Here is a 10,058-nt window from a genome sequence, read left to right on the forward strand (position 1 = left end):
CATGTGTACTTAATGTTAGGCTTTTATTTATAAGTGAGAACACGTGATATTTGGTTTTATGTTCCTGCATTTCTTTGCTTATGATTGTGGCCTCCACTCCATCCATGTTGCTGCAAAAGAAATGATTTCATTCTTTTTTTGGCTGCATAGTATTTCATGGTGCATATATAGAGTTTTTATGCAACCCACCATTGCTGAGCACCTAAGTTGATTTTTTTGTCTTTGCTATTTTGTTTAGAATGGCACTGATGAACATAAACACAAAATTCCTCAATAAAATACTAGCAAAGTGAATCAAGCAGCACTTCCAAAAGCTTTTTTTATTAGATACATTCATTTATTTGACATATTGAATTAGACAAAGAAATATGTATGTAACCGGAGAAAAACAATCACATTCTCATACTACTTTAACACATAGCAATGGTTAAAAATAATGAATTGTAAAATGAACCCCAGGATTTAATGTAAAACCCACCCCATACAAGAAACATTTCAGGCTTCTAATTTCATTGAATCCAGTATTAAACGTGCTTCTTTATATTCCTCAGCTTCTTCCAAGTCTTTTTCATTTTCTAATATCTGTTGAAGATCCAAATATGCAGCTTCCAGCCTGCGCTGGCAATCTGGGATCATCATCTGGGATTCTTATAGGATCTCTACCTGCTTTTTAATGTCTCTAATTTTTTCAATCTTCTCTTCTTGTTGTTTTGCTTCTTTTTCATATATCACTTTTTCTTTGACTAACCGCTTCACCACGCCGGTCTTGATCTTGATCTGTCTCATGTGAGGATCAGCCATGGTCCTTCGAGCGCTGTGAGAAGGAGGGGCGGAGAACCGGGTGCTAAAGGCTAAGCATGATAAGAGAGGCTTTATTTCTTGGATGCAATGCTAGTTCAACAAATGTGAATCAGTAAACGTGATTCACCACATAAACATAATTAAAAGCAAAAACCATGCGATTATCTCAATAAATACAGAAAAAAACTTTCAATAAAATCCAACACCCCTTCATGGTAAAAACACTCAGTAGACTAGGTACTGAAGTAACATACCTCAAAATAACATGAGACATCTATGACAAATTCACTGCCAACATCATACTAAGTGCTCAAAAGCTGGAACCATTCCCCTTGAGAACCAGAACAAGATGAAGATGCCCACTCTCCCTATTTCTATTAAATACAGTACTAGAAGGCCTAGCCAGAACAACTGGGAAAGAGAAACAAATAAAAGGCAACCAAATATAAAGAGAGGAAGTCAAACCATCTGTCTTTGTGGATGATATTACTCTGTATCTAGAAATCCCTGAAGACTCCAAAAAAGCCTACCAGAAATTATAAATGCTTATAGAATTCAATGTACAAATTCAGTAGCACTTCTTTAAACAGTAATGGCCAGGGTGAGAGATAGACCAAGAAAGCAATCTATCTCATTTACAGTAGCCACAAAGAAAAGCAAGTAGAGCTAGCCAAGGAAGTAAAAGTTTCTACAAGGAGAACTACTAAACACTGCTGAAAGAAATCAAATAAAACAAAAATAAATTAAAAAATTCTATAGTCATTCTCTTCCATGCCTGTTAATGTTGATATTTTACCTCTTCCTAATATCATAAGTGTTCTTAATTATATCTAGAAAGGCAAATCATTTGTAGAAGATTTTCCATTTATTTTTGCCCAGATTCATCAGAGGAATTGCTATCTATGGCAGTTATGGCCTTACAAAACATATTTCTTAGCTAATAAGACTTGTAAGTCAAAATTACTCCTGGATCCATGGGCTGCAGGGTGGATGTTGTGTTAGCAGATGTAAAACCATTAATCATCAGAGCTCTCAATTTAACAACTACATTGTCAATAGGAAGTAAGAATTACGGTTTGGCCTGATTTCAATATTCTTGTGTCTTAGAGAATAGGGAGGTCCAAGGTAAGGGAGAGAGACAGGAAAACAACAGCTCAGTGAGGCAGTTGGAATACACATAACATTTATTAAATAAGTTCACATCTTATATGGGAGTGTATGGAGCCCCAAAATGACTAGAACAGTAACATTAATGATCACTGATCATAGATTACCATAATATATATAATAATTAATAATTTTGAAATACTACAAAAATTACCAAAATGTGACAAAGAGACATGAAGTGTGCACATGCTTTTGGAAAAATGACATTGACAGACTTGCTTAATGTAGGGTTGCCACAAGCCCTCTATTTATAAGAAATGGTATCTGCAAAGAGCAACAAAGCAATGCACAATAAAACCAGGTATGTTTGTAGAAAACAGTTATTTGTGATATCCACTGATATAAATAAATAATGAAATTAAGAAATTAAGAAGCTGTAAATCTCCATTGCAGAACAGTTCCAAATATTTATGTAAATACTTTCTCTTGAGGAGGTGGGCATAACTGCCACTTTGAGTAGTGTTTCTGTTTTAAAGATTTTAGCATGAAATGTGCTGAGTGAGGGAGTGAAGAGTAACTTTAAAGTGGAGAAATTTGACATATAGAACCTCAGCCAGGTGATCAATATTTCCATCAATAATACTGAGTCATATTGATCATAAAAACTTTTGATTTCATGTGATAAAATGATATTTTATTTCTGTGTTTTCTTTTCCAAAACCTACAATCCACATCTAATCCTTAGAGAAACATCAGACACACTCCAGTTGAGGGGCATCCTACAAAATGCTTGGCTAGTAGTCCTCAAACTTGTCAAAGTCTACAGAAACAACAAAAATTTGAGAAACTATCCCAACCAAGTGCTGCCAAAGGAGATATGATAACTAAATGTAATGTGGTATCCTGGAAGGGATCCTAGAATAGAAAAAGGAGGTTAACACAGACTTTAATTAATGATGATATAACAATGTTGGTTCATCAATTATGTCATTTGTACCATAATGTAAAATGTTAATGAAAGGAGAAACTGCATTCCAGGTTTATGGGGATGCTTAATATTATTTTTGCAATTTTTGTAAGTATAAAACTTTCATATTAAAGTTCTTTAAAATTGCATTAAAATATTTTGTTTGTATTATAAATAATATTTGATATGAGAAGGAGAATTTCTAAGTATAATAAAATGCATATATATGTATTTGGATCTTTTCATTTGTAGAGACATTATTATTACTTTTTAAGTTTTGATTGGAAATATATATGAAATCAGGCGATGAACACAAAATATTAACAGTGGTTATCTCTAGGTGGTTGAATTGTGGGGAAAGAAAGAAGCATTAAAAATTTCAAATTGCTTAAAATGAGCATAAATTATCTGCCCAACCAATAAATAACAAACACAAGTTTATTTCAAGAAAGAAGAACAACAATGCATCTATTAAAATCAGTTCATTCCTGGAAATTATTTTGTGTCTGCTAATAACATAGTAGTTCTTTAGGATAACTATACTTTTCTCCTTCCTTTAGCTTACCCAGTTTTATTGCTACACTCTATCTCTGGGAATAACCTTTGATTTTGCAGAATTTTCAATTACGTACTACCTCTGATAAAATCTCTGAAGATATATTTTCCCTGGGAGCTGTTTACAAAGTTTTCAACTCTTCCCAAGGCATGCAGATTTTCTCTTTCCTCCTGAGACCACTCATACAGATATGTACAAGGTTTTGCATTCATGCATACACACACACTCACATACACACATTTTTTTCTTTTGTCTGCTCTTCAACCAGTGCCAGAAAATTGTAGTGGTCTTTTAAAAATGATTCTGATATAGATGAATGAGAAGATATCCAGAATGAGAAGAGATAAGACAAGCATTCTAACAACTGACTGGCTAGCTGCAGATAGGTGAAAGGCTGAAAACCTGAAAGCTCTAAGTGAGGACCTGGCAGTCCCAAGTGTAGTAACTGCCAGGAGCAACACATCTTTGTGAAAAGCATTTTACTGGCAACAAACTCAATTTCAGTTACTGGATAAGTCAAATTTGCTGATTTATATATTTGTCTGTTTTCCTGACAGATATTATTTTTCATTGTTTTTCCATGTCATTTGACAAGCCCTTACTTTTCCATTGTATTTTAAAAATTATAAAAATATTTATTATCTGCTCTACTACAAATAATAAACCTTTAATCATCACATTATTTTAGAATCACATTTTATATTTTGAAACAATGAAAATTCTGATCATTCCCCCAAGGCATATTCAGTAAATGTCAATTTATCTAATTTAACATTTCAAAAGTAGGAAAATATTAACTTTATAAAAATAAATTCCATTTTAAATATTCAATATTTATTAACAATTATCCATGATGATCTGTAAGAAGTTTATTCTGTAAAAAGTCAGACTAAAACAGAGGAGAAAGACATTGGGAATTTACTGCATAATTATCATTCTTTTAGCTACCATGTACTGAGTGCTTACTGTGCACCAAGCACTGTCTTCAGTGCTTTATATAGTTTCATCATTTTATAAGCACCTTATAAAGTATTAATTTCCTTTCACAAGCAATGAAACAATGGAAGATAGTGGTTGCATAATTGGACTCAAATCACACAAAAAGCAAATAGAAGAACCAGGATTTGTATGTGGGCATTTTTTTAACCTACTTAATAGAGGTATGACTACAAAACGCTGTACATATTTAATATGTACAACTTGAAGGTTTTGGAGTTGAGTATACAACCATGAAACCATCACCACAATATTTCTATTAACATATCCATTACCTCAAAAAGTTTCCTCCTGCCCTCTTTATTTTTTTACTACTTTTTTTTTTAATGATAAGAACCCTTAACGTAAGATCTATCCTCTTTGCAATTACTTATTTATTTATTGTATTTTATTCTGGGGTACACATGCAGATGGTGCAGGTTTGTTACATAGGTATACAAGTGCCATGGTGGTGGTTTGCTGTATCCATTGCCCTGTCATCTATATTAGATATTTCTCCTAATGCTATCCTTCCCAATCCCTCCACCCACCGCTATTCCTCCCCTAGTCCCCCATGCCCAGGCCCCAGTGTATGATGTTCCCCTCCCTGTGTCCATGTGTTCTCATTATTCAACACCCACTTATGAGTGAGAACATGTAGTGTTTAGTTTTCTGTTTTTGTGTCAGTTTGCTGAGAACGATGGTTTCCAGCTTCATTCATGTCCCTGCAAAGGACATGAACTCATCCTTTTTATGGCTGTGTAGTATTCCATGGTGTATGTATGCCACCTTTTCTTTATCCAGTCTATCATTGATGGGCATTTGGGTTGGTTTCAACTCTTTGCTATTGTGAACTGTGCCGCAGATTTTTAAGGGTACCATACAGTATTGTTAACTGTAGGCCCTGTGCTCTAGAGTATAAAACTTTATGCTCTTCAACTAATGCCTCCCCTCATTTTCCTTCTCCCCAGTCCCTAGTAATCACCATTCTACTCTTTGTTTCTAAGTGTTCGACTATGCTAGATTCCTCATATAAATGGGATCATGTAATATTTGTCCTTCTATGTCTGGCTTATTTAACTTAGCATAATTTCCTCCATGCTCATCCATTCATATGTGTTATAGCAGCTTGAGGTTCACAGCAAAATTACAAAATTGGGAGGACGTTACACAGGTGATCTATATTGCCTCTGTCCCCACAATACTTGACTTCTTCCAATATTAAATATTTCTTACCAGGGTAGTACATTTGTTACAATGGATTAAACTACATTGAGAAACCATCACTTAAAGCCTGTTATTTACATTCAAGTTCAGTCTTGGTGTTATATACCTATGGGCTTGAACAAATTCATAATAACATGTATTCACCATTATAGATTCATACAGAGTTGTTTCACTGCCCTAAAAATGTGCTGTACTCTGCCTATTTGTTCTTCCCTCTCAACTCAACTGCTGGAAACCACTAATATTTTTCTTCATAACTTTTATCTCTTCCTGAATATCATATAGGTGGAGTCATACACCTCAGATTGGCTTTGTTCAGTTAGTAATATAAATTTAAGGTTTCCTTCTATCTTTTCATAACTTGAAAGCTCATTTTTAAGCTATGAATAATATTTTTGTCATTTTTTATTACACTTTAGGTTCTGGGGTACATGTGCAGATCATGCAGGATTGTTGCATAGGTACACAGATGGCAATGTGGTTTGCTGCCTCCATCCCCCTGTCACCTACATCCGGCATTTCTCCCCATGTTATTCCTCCCTGACCATCCCATCTCCCCTCGCTGTCCCTCCCTTCCCCCTTAACAGACCCCAGTGTGTGATGCTCCCCTTCCTGTGTGCCTGTGTTTTCATTGTTCAACACTCACCTATGAATGAAAACACGTGGTGTTTGTTTTTCTGTTTTTGTGTCAGTTTGCTGAGAATGATGGTTTCCAGATTCATCCATGTCCTTTGTAAGGACATGGACTCATCATTTTTTATGGCTGCATAATATTCTGTGTTGTATATGTGCCACACTTTCCTTGTTCAGTCTATTGTCGATGGGCATTTGGGTTGGTTCCAGGTTTTTGCTATTGTAAATGGTGCCTCTATGAACATACGTGTGCATGTGTCTTTATAATAGAACAATTTATAATCCTTTGGGTATATACCCAGTAATTGGGTTGTTGGGTCAAATGGAATTTCTATTTCTAGATCCTTGAGGAATTGCTGCACTATCTTCCACAATGGTTGAACTAATTTACACTCCTACCAACAGCGTGAAAGTGTCCCTATTTCTCCACATCCTCTCCAGCATCTGTTATCTCTAGATTTTTTAATGATTGCCATTGTAACTGGCATGAGGTGGTATCTCAGTGTAGTTTTGATTTGTATTTCTCTAATAATCAGTGATGATGAGCATTTTTTCATATGTTTGTTGGCCTCATGTATGTCTTCTTTTTAAAAGTGTCTGTTCCTATCCTTCTCCCACTTTTGGATGGGTTCATTTGTTTTTTTCTTGAAATATGTTTTAGTTCTTTGTAGATTCTGGATATTAGCCCTTTGTCAGATGGGTAGATTGCAAAATTTTTTTTTTCCATTCTGTTGGTTGCTGATTCACTCTAATGGTTGTTCCTTTTGCTATACAGAAGATCTGGAGTTTAATTAGGTCCCATGTTTCTATTTTGTCTTTTGTTGCCAATGCTTTTGGTGTTTTAGTCATAAAGTCCTTGCCTATACCTATGTCCCGAATGGTTTTGCCTAGGTTTTCTTCTTTGGTTTTTATGGTATTAGGTCTTATGTTTAAGTCTTTAATTCATCTGGAGTTAATTTTAGTGTAAGTTGTCAGGAAGGGGTCTAGTGTCTGCTTTCTGCACACTGCTAGCCAGTTTTCTCAACACCATTTATTAAATAGGGAATCATTTCCTCATTGCTTGTTTTTGTGAGGTTTGCCAAAGATCAGATGGTTTTAGATGTGTGGCATTGCGTCCAAGGCCTCTGTTCTGTTCCATTGGTCTATATCTCTGTTTTGGTACCAGTACCATGCTGTTTTGATTACTGTACCTTGTAGTATAGTTTGAGATCAGGTAGCGTGATTCCTCCCACTTTGTTCTTTTTGCTTAGGATTGTCCTGGCTATGCAGTCTCTGTTTTGGTTCCATATGAAGTTTAAGGTTTTTTTTTTTTTTCCAGTTCTGTGAAGAAGGTCTTAGGTAGCTTGATGTGGATAGCATTGAATCTATAAATTCCTTTGGGCAATATGGCCATTTTCATGATATTGATTCTTCCTAACCATGAGCATGGAATGTTTCTCCATCTGTTTGTGTCCTCTCTTATTTCCTTGAGCAGTTGTTCGTAGTTCTCCTTGAGGAGATCCTTTACATCCTTTGTTAGTTGTATTCCTATGTATTTTATTCCCTTTATAGCAATTGTGAATGGGAGTTTGCTCTTGATTTGGCTCTCTGTTAGTCTATTATTGTGTATAGAAATGCTTGTGATTTCTGCACATTGAGTTTGTATTCTGAGACTTTGCTGGAGTTGTTTATCAGTTTCAGGAGATTTTGGGCTGAGATGATGGGGTCTTCTAAATATACAATCATGTCATTTGCAAATAGAGACAATTTGACTTCCTTCTTTCCTAATTAAATACCCTTAGAACTTCCAATACTATATTGAACAGGAATGATGAGAGAGGGCATCCTTGTCTAGTGCCGAATTTTAAAGGGAATGCATCCAGTTTTTGCCCATTCAGTATAATATTGGCTGTAGGTTTTTCATAAATAGCTTTTATTATTTTGAGATATGTTCATTTGATACCTAGTTTATTGAGAGTTTTTAGTATAAAGGGCTGTTGAATTTTGTCAAAGGCCTTCTCTGCATCTATTGAGATAATCATGTGTTTTTTGTCTTAATAGTATTTTATTGTGTGAAATATTTAAACATTTTATGCATTCACCCACTGCAGAACATCTTAGTTGCTGGCAAGCATTGAATTTAAGAATAAAGCTGCTATATACATACTACATACTTCAATTTGCAAGTGTCTGTGTGGACATGTTTTCAATGCTTGCATGAATACCAAGAAGAATTCCTAGATCATTCCATAAGAATATCTTTGATTTTGTACAAACTGACCAAACTGTCTTCCAAAGTGGCTGTACCATTTTACATTCTGACCAGCAATGAACGAGACTATTTTGTTCTACATCCCTCCAGCTTTTGGTGCTGTCAGAGTTTGAAATTTTGACTATTCTAATAATATGTTAAAGTATCAAGCTTTTATTTTAATTTGCATTTCTCTGATGACATAAGTTGTAGGCTTATTATATGCTTCTTTTTCCATTTGGATATATTTGCTGCATCTGTTAGGTTCTAGGCCCTTTTATAAATAGTTTGTTTTATATCTTATTGTTGAATGTTAAGACTTCTTTATATATTTGGGATAGTAATCCTTTATCACATAGTTCTTTTACAAATATTTTTCTTCAATCTGTGGCTTGTCTTTTCATTCTCTTGATGGTGATTTTTGCATAGCAGAAATTTTTAACTTTAATGAAGCCCAGCTTATCAATTATTTATTTCCTGAATCATGCTTTTGGTATGGTGTCTAAAAATTCATCCTCAAACTCAAGGGAATCTAGATTTTCTTCTGTGTTATCTTCTAACAGTTATATAGTTTTGTATTTTAGTTTTGAGTCTCTGATCCATTGTAAGGTAATTTGTGTAAAGGATGTGATATATGTGTCTAGATTCATTTTTAAAAAATGTGATATCCAGTTATTCCCACAAAATTGTCAAACATACTTTCTTTTCTCTATTATGTTATTTTTGTTTCTTTGTCAAATACCACTTGACATCTGCTTTCTTTGTTTTATGAGGATTAATAATATTTCACTGTATTAATATATACATTTTCTTCATTCATTCATCAGTGAACATTTGGGCTGTTTTCACATCTTACCTGTTGTGAATAATATGGCAATGAACACAGAAGTTACTCATATCTCTTTGAGATCCTGATTTTCTTTGGAAACATATCCAGAGGTGAGAGTGCTAAATCCTACGATAGTTTTACTTTAAATCTGTGAGAAACTTCTATACTTTTTTTCTATAATAGGTACACCAATTTAAATTTTCATCAATAGTGAACAAGGTTCTTTTTCTCCAAATCTTTGCCAACTCTGATCTTTGTTTACTTGTTTGTTTAGACAAATGTCTTCCTAACAGTCTAGAGGTGATATCCTATTGTAGTTTTTAATTTGCATTTATCTGATGGTTAGTAATGTTGAACACATTTTTATATACCTGACAGTTATTTATATCTCTTCTTTGGGAAAATGTCTACTTAGGACACTGACCTACTTTTAATTGAGTTATTTGTCTTCTTCCTGTTGAGTTGAATGAGTTCCTTACATAGTTCAGATATTAACCCTTTATTAGATATGGTCTGCCAATATTTTCTCTCATTCCATAGGTCTACTATTTTGTTTATTGCTTTCTTTGCTGTCCAGAGCTTTTTAGTTTGATATATTACTACTTGTCTATTTTTGCTTTTGTTGCCTATGTTTTAGTGAAATCCAGGAAATTATTGTCAAAGAAAATGTTAGGAAGCTTTTTTTTATTACATTTCCTTCCAGGAATTTCAGGTTTCAGTTTTATGCTTTAGT

At 34.2% G+C, this 10,058-nt stretch overlaps 1 pseudogene; it reads right to left on the reverse strand.

The window, feature by feature from the left end:
* Window positions 1-315: 315 nt before the first annotated feature.
* On the reverse strand, window positions 316-836 carry LOC101050842 (tubulin-specific chaperone A pseudogene; annotated as a pseudogene).
* Window positions 837-10,058: the final 9,222 nt, after the last annotated feature.

Source organism: Saimiri boliviensis, chromosome 2, assembly GCF_048565385.1.
Source record: "Saimiri boliviensis isolate mSaiBol1 chromosome 2, mSaiBol1.pri, whole genome shotgun sequence".
Lineage (NCBI taxonomy): Eukaryota > Metazoa > Chordata > Mammalia > Primates > Cebidae > Saimiri > Saimiri boliviensis.